This window comes from Arachis hypogaea, chromosome 17 (genome assembly GCF_003086295.3).
Source record: "Arachis hypogaea cultivar Tifrunner chromosome 17, arahy.Tifrunner.gnm2.J5K5, whole genome shotgun sequence".
In the NCBI taxonomy this organism is placed as follows: domain Eukaryota; kingdom Viridiplantae; phylum Streptophyta; class Magnoliopsida; order Fabales; family Fabaceae; genus Arachis; species Arachis hypogaea.
This window is the reverse complement of record NC_092052.1, coordinates 74394518-74405663: the sequence shown is the minus strand read 5'-3', so window position 1 is coordinate 74405663 and position 11146 is coordinate 74394518.

Here is an 11146-nt window from a genome sequence, read left to right as displayed (position 1 = left end):
TTGACCGCCGTTGACCGAGTTAATTGCAAGTCCAATTTTAATAATGAGCCAAACCGAATAAGACATCGGTTCACTGATTTTCAGGTTGAACCGACTGGCCGGTTCGATTCTGATAATTATGGCTAAGTTGTTTAGACTTGTATTTTTATGAGTTTGACTTGAGTCAAATATCCATCTATTTAAGTCAAGTAAACAAGCTAGTCCGACAGATTTGTCTCATTTTGACGATCCTAATTAATTCAAGAACTATCTCAAATTAATCTTTATTGAATGAATTCTAAAATGATTCTAATTAATAATAAAACTTGTATGATCGTATACAAATAAATCCTCATATATAACAATTTAAATATCTTATCTATTATATATTTTTCTAGTATATTTTGTGATTGAAAGTATCAACATTATGCTCCCATTTTCTAAAAATATTGAATTTTTAAAGTTGTCTTTAAGATATATTAATTTTAAACTTCAATTCAAATTAATAGCAAACTTCTCATTAAAGATAACGACAAATTTGTGATCTAATAGGCAAAAAATCTTTTTTGAAAAAAAGCTTTTGATTTTAGTTGTTTAATTATCTTTTGAGAATTGACATCTTGATAGAATATTGTAAATTATTAGTTATTAAAAATTAGCTAGCTAATTATTAATCACAACTTTGGGACTTTAATTATTCTCTTATTTAAAATAGCTTTAGATTAGTGATAAAATCATAGTTATCAAAACTGAACCGGCAATCAACCTGGTGAAACTATTGGGCTACTGGGTTAGTGGTTCAATCGATGGGTCAGTAGTTGAACTGTTTGACCCAGTAATAATTAAATAAATATATAAAACCATAATACAATATTTATTGAAAAATAAAAATTAGTGTTTAATATTTCATATTATTTAAATTTAAATAAATTATATATAAATTTCATTAGCTCATTGCTTTAATGTGATATATATAAATTATATAAATATTAGCCTTTAATTTAATGGGTCTAATCGGAAAAAAATAAAAGAAAGTTACATATAGATAAAATTAAAAGCGAAAATAATTTGTTGATAAAAAATAAAAAAATCAAAGTTTTAAAAGAGAAATAAATATATATAAAGGCTGTAGCCTTGGAGCATTACTCATGTGAATTTGGTTGTTATATATTCTATTATTAGTCCACAATAGAGTAAGGAGTGTGTTTGGCTTAGTGGCAAGAGATTTACATTTTTATACAAGGTTTCCAGTTCGAATTACATTGGAAGCATTTTTGTGAATTAATTCACAAGGCATCTTCTACTGTGATTCAGCAACCCTGTTGGTGCACCATGGAGATGCGCGCTGGTGCAGGTGGAGAGGCGCGGGTCATGAAACCAAACCGGCCTAACATTTTTGTGAGGAAAGTCTAACAGTTGTTAAGTGGTCGCTAATTCCTCATGTAACACCCCAATTACTCTAAGCCTTACCTCTAGCCGTAAAGCAAAGGTTAATCAGAGATTACAACAGTCCTTAGGCTTTTACGTGAAAATATATATAGAAGGAACTAATATATTCTAGAAGCCCTGATGAAGGATTTAGTTCAAAAATGGAATTTGAGAAGCGCGAAGCGTTCACACGAAACTAACGCACAAGACTCAAAGTTTAGATAAAAGAATAAAACATATATATAGATACAATATTATTATAGTCATAGAGAACTAGCCGCAGCTTGCGGAGTTTAAGCCAACTAGTTACAAATAGAAAGATACAGAGGTCTAGAATTTAAAATAGCTTATACAACCTATCTCTCAAATAAGCCTCTAAGGCCATAAAGATAAATATACAAAAGGTGAGAGAATACTATGATGAGAGTAAAACAGAAGTAGATTACGACCTGCATTTGAAAAACAACAACAAAGTATGGAATAAGAACTGGAGGTTCTCAGTATGGTAACAGTGCCCAATGATGTAAGATGTAAGGCTCCGGGACGCCGAAGGCAATCCTAGAACTTCACATCACATACGGATATTCAAGCTTAAGACAATTATAAATAAATATATACAGAACTTAAACCATAAACCATAAGTAGGGTTATCTAACTTAGGAGATTTCTAACTAATACTAATCACACCGCTGTATCCTACAGCCCTCGCCAACCTAACCTCCGTACGATCCCATCGCCACCGCCTACCTAACCTCCTCAGCACCAGATAATCACAATTAATACAAACAAGAAAAATACAAATAACATTCATATACAACAAGTAGTTCAAGAAGCAGATAGGCATGTTATAGAATTAGGCAAACTCAAGTAAACAAAGCAAGCAAGCATATAGAAGATGCACATGATGAATGTCTGCCCTATTGGCTGTGATACAACATTGTCGGTTCAACTGCCAACCCGACACATCTCCATGGAGATGTCGCCCTTCGGAATTCTCATATGGGAACCCTCGAGATATAGTGCTCAGATCACTGTCCAGGTACCGGCGCCTGCACGCTCTATAGATCCGAAGGGATGCGAGCGGGATCTATTGCTACCGACCTCACATCTAAGCGCAAGCGAGATGAACCACCGCCCTTACGCCGCCGCCGCTACCTCGAACAGGCGAGATCCAACCTCAGCTCCTGTCCGGGCGCATAGCGTCTCAAAATCTCAATAAAAGTAGTACAGTGGTTTTTAAAAACATTTTTAGCATAAGATGGATCCATCACTTCATTCAGAGCCCTCGACTCTTCTCAACCACTGTTCATTCTCATTTCATTTCCAAACTCAATAGTTCTTTAGTTCTAATCTCATTCATCAATCATTCTTCACCTACCATTGAGCCACCTTTAGTACGCCAGAAACTTAGGCCTTCGTTTTTCTAAACTTTTCCAAACAAACATCAACTGAAACCCTTAGCTTGTTTCCCATATTTTCATAGTAAAATGGTGTTATAGAAGCTTACAACCTTGTTGGGAGGGTAAAATAGTTGAAAAAAAAGTTATAATTTATGAAACAGGGCATGTGCGTTCGCACAGGGGTGTGCGTGTGCACGCCCAGAAAATTTTTTTAAAGGTGTGCGTATGCACCGGGGTGTGCGTACGCACAGGTGCCAAAACACAAAAGGTCTATTCACTCGCACAGCCTGTGCTAACGCCCCAACAGACAGTTCTCCCCAACGTGTGCATCCGCACAAGCCTGTGCGTCCGCACAGGTTGAAATTCTTCCTTAGATATGCGCGCGCACAAGCTGTGCTAGTGCTGCCAACAGAACGCACTTCCCTGCCTGTGCGTGCGCACAAGTGTGTGTGCATCCGCGCAGGTCAAAGTTCTCGCAGGGTGTGCGTGCGCACAAGGCTGAGCGTCCGCACATATCAGAAAACTCAGAATTTTGTAACTTTGCAGAATTTTCAGTTTTCAACACCAAATTTTGAATGATCATAACTTCCTTGACAAAATTCCAAATTTTCCAAACTTTATATCGATTTAAAGGGTTTCCAAAGATCTTTAATTTTAAACCATTTGCAACTAATTTTGAAAACCGAGGCAAAAGTTATGATCAAGTAAAGTTCATCAAAAATTCCACTTTTACCCAAAACCTCATAACCTCAATTTTAACCAACCTTCCATTCAAAACCAAATCAGAACCTACGCCATCATCATAAACCACTACCACACATAACACATTACCTCTTCATATCATTCTCCTTAATTTCACGTAAATTACTCAACCATTATACCATAACTCACTACCAAATCCATAATTTCTAACTTAATCATAAATCCACACTCATAGTCAAAATCAATAAACAACAACCTCAACCACCAAAACAAATCCTCATAAATTCTAACAATCATTATCAAACCCTATCCATCATTAACTAAATCTATCGTAAATCTCATCAACACCAATGATACCCAACAATACTCAACAACCACAATAACCAACAATCATAAATCATCATCAATACTCATCAACATTAATAATTTCCAACAATCATCATCATCCACAATAATTCCATACACCAACAATTAACATCAATTCACATATAATTACTCATACACCCACAACATTCAATCCTATCTTAGGGTCAACTAGCCTAAGTGTCCAAAAACATTACATATTACATAAAGAAAACCGAAACTATACCTTGACCGATTCCCAAATGCACCAAATATCAAAACGAAGCCACCAAGCTTGATCCAAAGTCTCAACCAACACCAACAAACACCAAGGCTCACACTAACAACACATATATCATCAAAATCAAAACCTAAGATACATAAAACAACTAAACACAAGGATTTAGTGGAACCTTACCTTATCTAATGATGTTAGGAGTAAAATCCATCAATTACCCACTACTAGAGATCACCTAAACAAGCAAAACCATAAAATCTACTCAAAAACTAAACCTAAAAATGAACAGAACCTAGGGCACAAAACTGGAACATGAAGAGAGGGATCTTACCAGATTTCTTTGGATAGAAAGGAATAGCTCATCGAGAGCTTCATGTGACCGCAAACGGCTCGTCATCGGAGCTCCGGATCAAAAGTTATGGCTTCCGGAAGGTGGAGGTGAATAGTACCACCCACCCTCACCTCCCTTCTCTCCAAAACCGCGCCTCTCACTCTTTGGAGGGTGAAAATGAGCTGAGTTGCTCATTAAACCCACTTATATATGTTGGGCCTTGGGCCCGGTCCAATCCATTAGCGTTTTAGGTTCGTTTGGCCCACTTTGGGCCAAAACCTTTAAGATTAGTGTCCGGTTTTTAATTATAAATTATTTTTTTCTCCTTTCAAAACAATAAACCAATTTTCAAAAAAATTATTTTCCAAAATACGCGATACTGGACAGTCTAGAGCTGGTACTGCCAGCTTAACTGTCAGTACGCATTTTTACAAAAACTTTTCGAAAGAAATACAGTTCCCAGCTCAGTAAAATTCACTGAAATCAAATTTCACATTTTTATTTTCAAATTAAAACTTCTAAATTTTGAATATATTCTAGCCATTAAAATTATTTTATTAAAACGGTTTTACGTGAAAACGCGGGTTCTTACACCTCACTAAATAAGTTTTTGATTAGCGACTCAATTGCAACTAGTTACTTCTAAAATTTTCTCGATTAGCTTTGGAGTTATTAAAACTCTGCAACGAATTTCCAACGAGATTAGCGAGTAACTTGCTACAAAATAGGTAAGATATAACTTTTGGTTTGCGACAAGAATGCAATTACCAAATCGCTCACTAAATTAAAATTGCGACAACTTGATGACAAATGTATTTCGCCCGCTAATCAGCGACTTGAAATCAGCGAACTAAGTGTATCAGTTGTTAAACGGTCACAAATTTCTCGCTACTTAAGTCCTAGGAGCTCAATATCCGTATTTCCACTTTAGCGACTAATTAGTAAGGAACACTTACCTAGCTGAATGATTTATCCGTTGCGACGAGTTTGCGACGAGTGTTTTTTGTCGCTACCCTAATTTTGAGTTTTACAATATTATGCGACAAATTTGTGAGAAACTAGTTGCTCGCTAAAAATAAAAACTTTGGTGACAAATTAGCTAGGAAATTGTCTATAGCAAAATGCATTTCAAGTCTTTGTGACGGATTAGCTAGGAACATTGTTCCTCACAATTAGCCTTTTTGTACAAAGTTTATTTTAGCGACGAACTAGTGTACGAATTGTTTCTCACTAATTGTATATCGAATACTTGCGATGGAATAGTGACAATAATATCCCTCGCTACTGTACTTTTGTTCGATTGAACCCCTAAGTAACTAATTTGCTAGAACACTGCCACTTGCTAATTAATTTGTGACAAATTAGCGAGGAAATTTTTTCCGCTCTTTTTTTAGCTACAAAAGTAAATTTGTGAGAAACAATCTTACTCGTGATTCTCTCGCTAATCAGTCGCTTTTCTCAAGTTCGGATATTTTGTGACTGCTGATAAACCCCATTTTTAAGGTTTATCTTGTGTTAAATTTAGAGGGTTTTGTCAATTTTTCTCCCATGTATCCAATGAAATAGCATGGTTTTGTAAATTCTCCTTTAATTGTGCTTAAGAGTGAAAATATGCTCTTTAGGTCTTAAAATAGCTAAATTTAATTCACCTAGATTCCATTAGATTCCTTGATGTGTTTGCTAAGCGATTTCAGGTTTAGGAGGCAAATATTGGATTGAGAGAATGAAGAAAAAGCATGTAGAAATGGAGAACTCATGAAGAAATGAAGGAATTGTAAAGCTGTCAAGCCCGACCTCTTCGCACTTAATCAGTCATAACTTGAGCTACAGAGGTCCAAATGATACGGTTTCAGTTGCGTTGAGAAGTTAACATCTGGGGCTTCAAAATGATATAAAATTTGTCGTAGTTGCATCGTGTTTAGAGATGCACAAGCGTACTGTACGCGTACGCATCGGTGATGGCACGTGATTTACTAAATACAACTCGTGGCCAGCGATTTCTGAAGTATTTTGGGCCCAATCCAACTCATTTCTGATGCTATTTAATCCAAGGATTGAAGAGGGATGAGATACTTAGAGATCTTTAGTCATAGTTTAGTTTTAGAAGTAGTTAGAGTTAGTTTCTAGAGAGAGAAGCTCTCTCTTCTCTCTAGAATTAGGATTAGGTTAGATTAGAAATTCTTAGATCTAGGTTAATTTCATGCTTTGATTTACTCTTCCTTTTGTAATCCTTGTTCTTCTACATCTCTTCTCTCTAGTTTAGCATTTAATTCTTGTAATTCTCTACTACTTGATATTGATGCACTTTTGTTTCTCCTATTTTTCTTTTAATGCAATTCATGTTTTGATTTCCTTTATTGCTTAATTGAATTGTTGTTATTGATCTCCTTGCAATTGAGTAGTGTAGATTTACTTTTATTGCAATCTTATTATGCTTTTCCTTTTATGCCTTCCAAGTATTTGATGAAATGCTTGGAAGGATGTTAGAGTAGAATTTTATGCTCTTGGCTTGGGAAGGTAACTTAGGAATTCTTGAGTTACTAATGTCCAAGTAATTGATGATTGGGAGCCATTGACTCTAGTTCTCATTAATTCAATTAGTGGAGAGCTAGGACTTATGGACTTGGATTGATATAGCTCATTTGAATTTCCTTTACTAGTTAGAGGATGATTTAATGGGATTGATCCTTGCCAATTCTCATGTTGTGGTTAGTGATAAGGATAGAGATCCTTGACCACCAAACCTTGCCAAGACCTTTTTAGCCATTAGTTTACTTCCTTGCCATTTATCTTTCATGTCTCTTATCAAAACCCCAAACATAACTCATAACCAATAACAAGAACACCTTATTGCAATTCCTAGGGAGAACGACCCGAGGTTCGAATATTTCGGTTATTAATTTTAGGGGTTTGTATTTGTGACAAACAAATATTTGTATGAAAGGATTATTGTTGGTTTAGAAACTATACTTGCAATGAGATTTCAATTGTGAAATTCTATACCATCAATTTTTCTCTCATCAACCGCTCATTAATTTTGTCGTTAGTGCGTCACTGATTCCTCGCACGTTAGTGACGGATTAGTGACAAAAAATATTTCTCGCAAGAATTCGTCGCTAATTTGTCAAATTCTTGTAGTGATTAATACTTGTGATACAATGCTATGGTTTGGGTGGCCTAATCTATCATGCCAAATCAGGACATCACCCTTATTTCCTAATGCAGAAGTGTATGCTTCTGGTTTGCTTTGACCAGTTGTGAACTTATAAAGGCCTTTGTGAACAATACCTTGAAGAACAATCTCTTGAGTGTCTTTGGTTTTTATGCAGCACCTATCATCATGAAATTCAAAGAAGACTTGATTGTCACAGCAACATTGATATACACTCATCAAATTCTTTGTTATTTTTGGCACACATAGCAATTTTCTAAGGTGTAATAATCTAGAGCTCAAATCAGATTTAATGCACAAATTACCAACAAAGGAAATTGGCAAACCTGTTCCATTGCCTACTATAACTTGCTCATCACCACAATACTCCTCCTTCTCTAACAGATTCTGCTCAGTGTGAGTCATATGATGCGTAGCTCCTGAGTCAGGATACCAATTCGGTTCCTGAACTGTAGTAGGCATTGCCAGGACATTACAGAAGTTGGCACGAGGCTGAGACACCTGTTGAGGGACCTGATTGTTTCCACTGCTGTACCCTTCATTGCCATAGGGCTGATTGCTTGCTTTGCTGTATCCACCATATCCTCCATTTTCATTTTCATAGTAACCTTCATAGAAGTCTTTACTATACCTATACCAGCAAGTTCTAGATGTGTGACCTATTTTATTACACACTTGACACTGTGGTTTTTCAGCTTGATAACCTCTCATATTGTTCATCCTGCCACCTCTATTAGATTGTCCTCTGCCACCTGCAGTCTAGCCACTAAATCCACCATTTGTATGTTCTTTCACTGAAGAATCTTGTAGAGATCTACCTCCATTGAAGTAGCCTCTGCTTCCTCTAAACGTGCGTCCTCCTCGTCCTCGAAATCCACCTCTAAAACCTCCTCTGCCAAATTGAGCGATATTAGCTTGCACAAATGCCTCTAGCTTCCTAAACCTTGTGAGTATGCTCTCATGAGCCAGCAATAGGGCTTCCGATTCAGAAACTGTTATGCACTAAGATCTTGCTAGCACAGAGGTGTAGACTGAAGAATACTCTTCGGTTAAACTATGCAAGATTGTATTTACATTATCACTTTCAGTTATTGCTTCACCTACTGAGACTAGTACATCAATTGTGCTCTTAATTAAAAGGACATACTCAGTTACAGATGCTCCAATTTGAAGAGTACTGAGCTTGTGTTTTAACTGCATTACCTTTGCTTTGATTTGAGATGCGAAATGATCTTCAAGCCTCTTCCAAAGTTGATGCGTGTAAGTGCATCCAACCATCCGTGTGGTAAACGATTTACTCATTGAAGCCAAGAGCCATGACTTGAGCAAAGCATCTTGTCTTTTCCATTGTTGATACTGTAGATTCAACGCTACATTGGTCTCGTCTTCGGTTGCTAGGTATTACTGAGGGATTTCTTTTCCTGTAATATGAGCTAGCATATCATTTCCTTCAATTGTTGAGAATGCCTGGTCTTTCCATTGCAGAAAATTTTCCTCATCCAGCTTCATTGAGATCGGTGTTGCTACAAATCCTTGAGCCATCGTGACTGAACTTGAATTAGCTTGAACTCTTTTAAATTTGTAATTTCGCAGAAGCTGTGGCACCATAAGCTCTGATACCTTGAAGGTACCAGATCTTAGAGGGTGAGGATTGAAGAAGAAAGTAGAAAGAAGACTGAAGATTGAGGAAGAGAATAGAGAAAAATGAATTTTATTGATTACTCGGCAGAATGAATAAAAATCAATTTAGTACAATAGCATGCGTCTACTTATAGAGAGTGATGGAAGCTTCTGGAGAGTTGCTTAAGGGTGTGAAAAGGTGTGACTTGTGCTAAAGATGTCACTGGTGCTAAAGGTATGACTTGTGCTGACTCATAACAGAACTACCTGTCTTAACTAACACTCTTATCATAACACCTATCATATATGACAAATCTTTCTTTTATTGTTCCATATAGTTCAACTGTGGATGGTTTTTAATTATAGAAAGATATTTGCTTAATGAATATATTAGGTGTCATGGCTTGGTTAATCATGTGTTGGGTGTCGTTTTTCGGAGTTGTTGATTTAGCAGTTTAAGTTATAAATATCTTAAACGAATAATTATGAAAAATAAATACATTAAAATATAAATGACATTAATAACTTGAGAATGAAAGATATTTGATGAAGTATTAGCAACTCTAAGCTAATCAAGATATACCAATAATTACTTATATCGACAAAAGCCATACTTGATAATAACAATAATATTATTATCTAGGCTCCATTATAATTAGAGCAAGTAAAATAAATAAATAATATAATAATAAAATTATATTACCATTTATTTTACTTTGAGATTCGAAGTCGACTCGTCAAAATAAAATTGATCACTTTAAAATATTATTTTATAAAAACTTGCGTGCGTTAGTGCAAAAATTAGAATTGTTATAGAATGTTTCATAATTCAAATCTAGTTCAAAATTTGGTTAAAATTATCTCTTTGTTAGTGTTAATTAAAAGCTTTTTCTAATGTATTAAAACTGACTTCTTAAAAATAATATAACATAAATGAACAATAATATTATCTTATATTTATTTGCTTAAAACACCTCATTTTTTTAAGTAATTATATTTTTTTTGTCTAATATAATATTTTGAAGATTTCTCACTTGAAGATATCAATGATTAAAAGTGAAAAGATTTAGTTGTTTATTGATCTGTTAATATTTATTCTACCTTTAACAAATTGAAGGTGTCAAATGATATTTATGTTATTTTTTGATAGGTTGAACTGTACATGTCAATTGACATTAAGAGTGTTAAATAATTTTAAATTGACAATGTCAATTAATTTTGAGAGTGTCAAATATCTTTAAGTTGATATTTTAGACACATATTTATTTAACAAATTAAATGCTAATCATTTATAGATTTAACAGAATTTTTAAGTTTATAAAATTTTTATATTAATAGTTGAATATCTAATTGTCAATAGGATTTATTTTTCTGTATAAAATTTGTAAGGATGTCAAATGATATCTGTTTTAATTTTTGACAAATTAAATGTGTGTCAAATGATCTTTAACATTTCAGTTGATAACTTTTGACACATACTTTTTTATTATTCCAATTGACATTGTTAATTAACAAAAAGTTTCTAATTTCAAAAGTAATAGAATCTTAACTTTACGAAGTTATTTCTTTGACATATTAAGCTCTAAACGTCAATCAAATTTGATAAAACCCCTAAACATATAAAATCTCTATACTGATATTCTAATAGTTTTGACTCCAAATACTAATAGATTCAACAGAATTTTTAAGCTAACAAAGATTTTTGTATTTACAAATTATATATCCAAATGTTAATGAAAAATTATTTTTGTCCATAATTTTAAACTTAAGGATAATTTATCATTTTTTACAAAAATAAAACCATAACAATATAAATAAAATAGTGAAAACTAAGAGATAAGAAAGAAATAGAAATTTAAAAAATAAAAAAAGAGACAAAAAAAGATTATCAGGAATAAGATAGAAAAAGAAGAAAGAGAAAAAAAAAAGAGTAT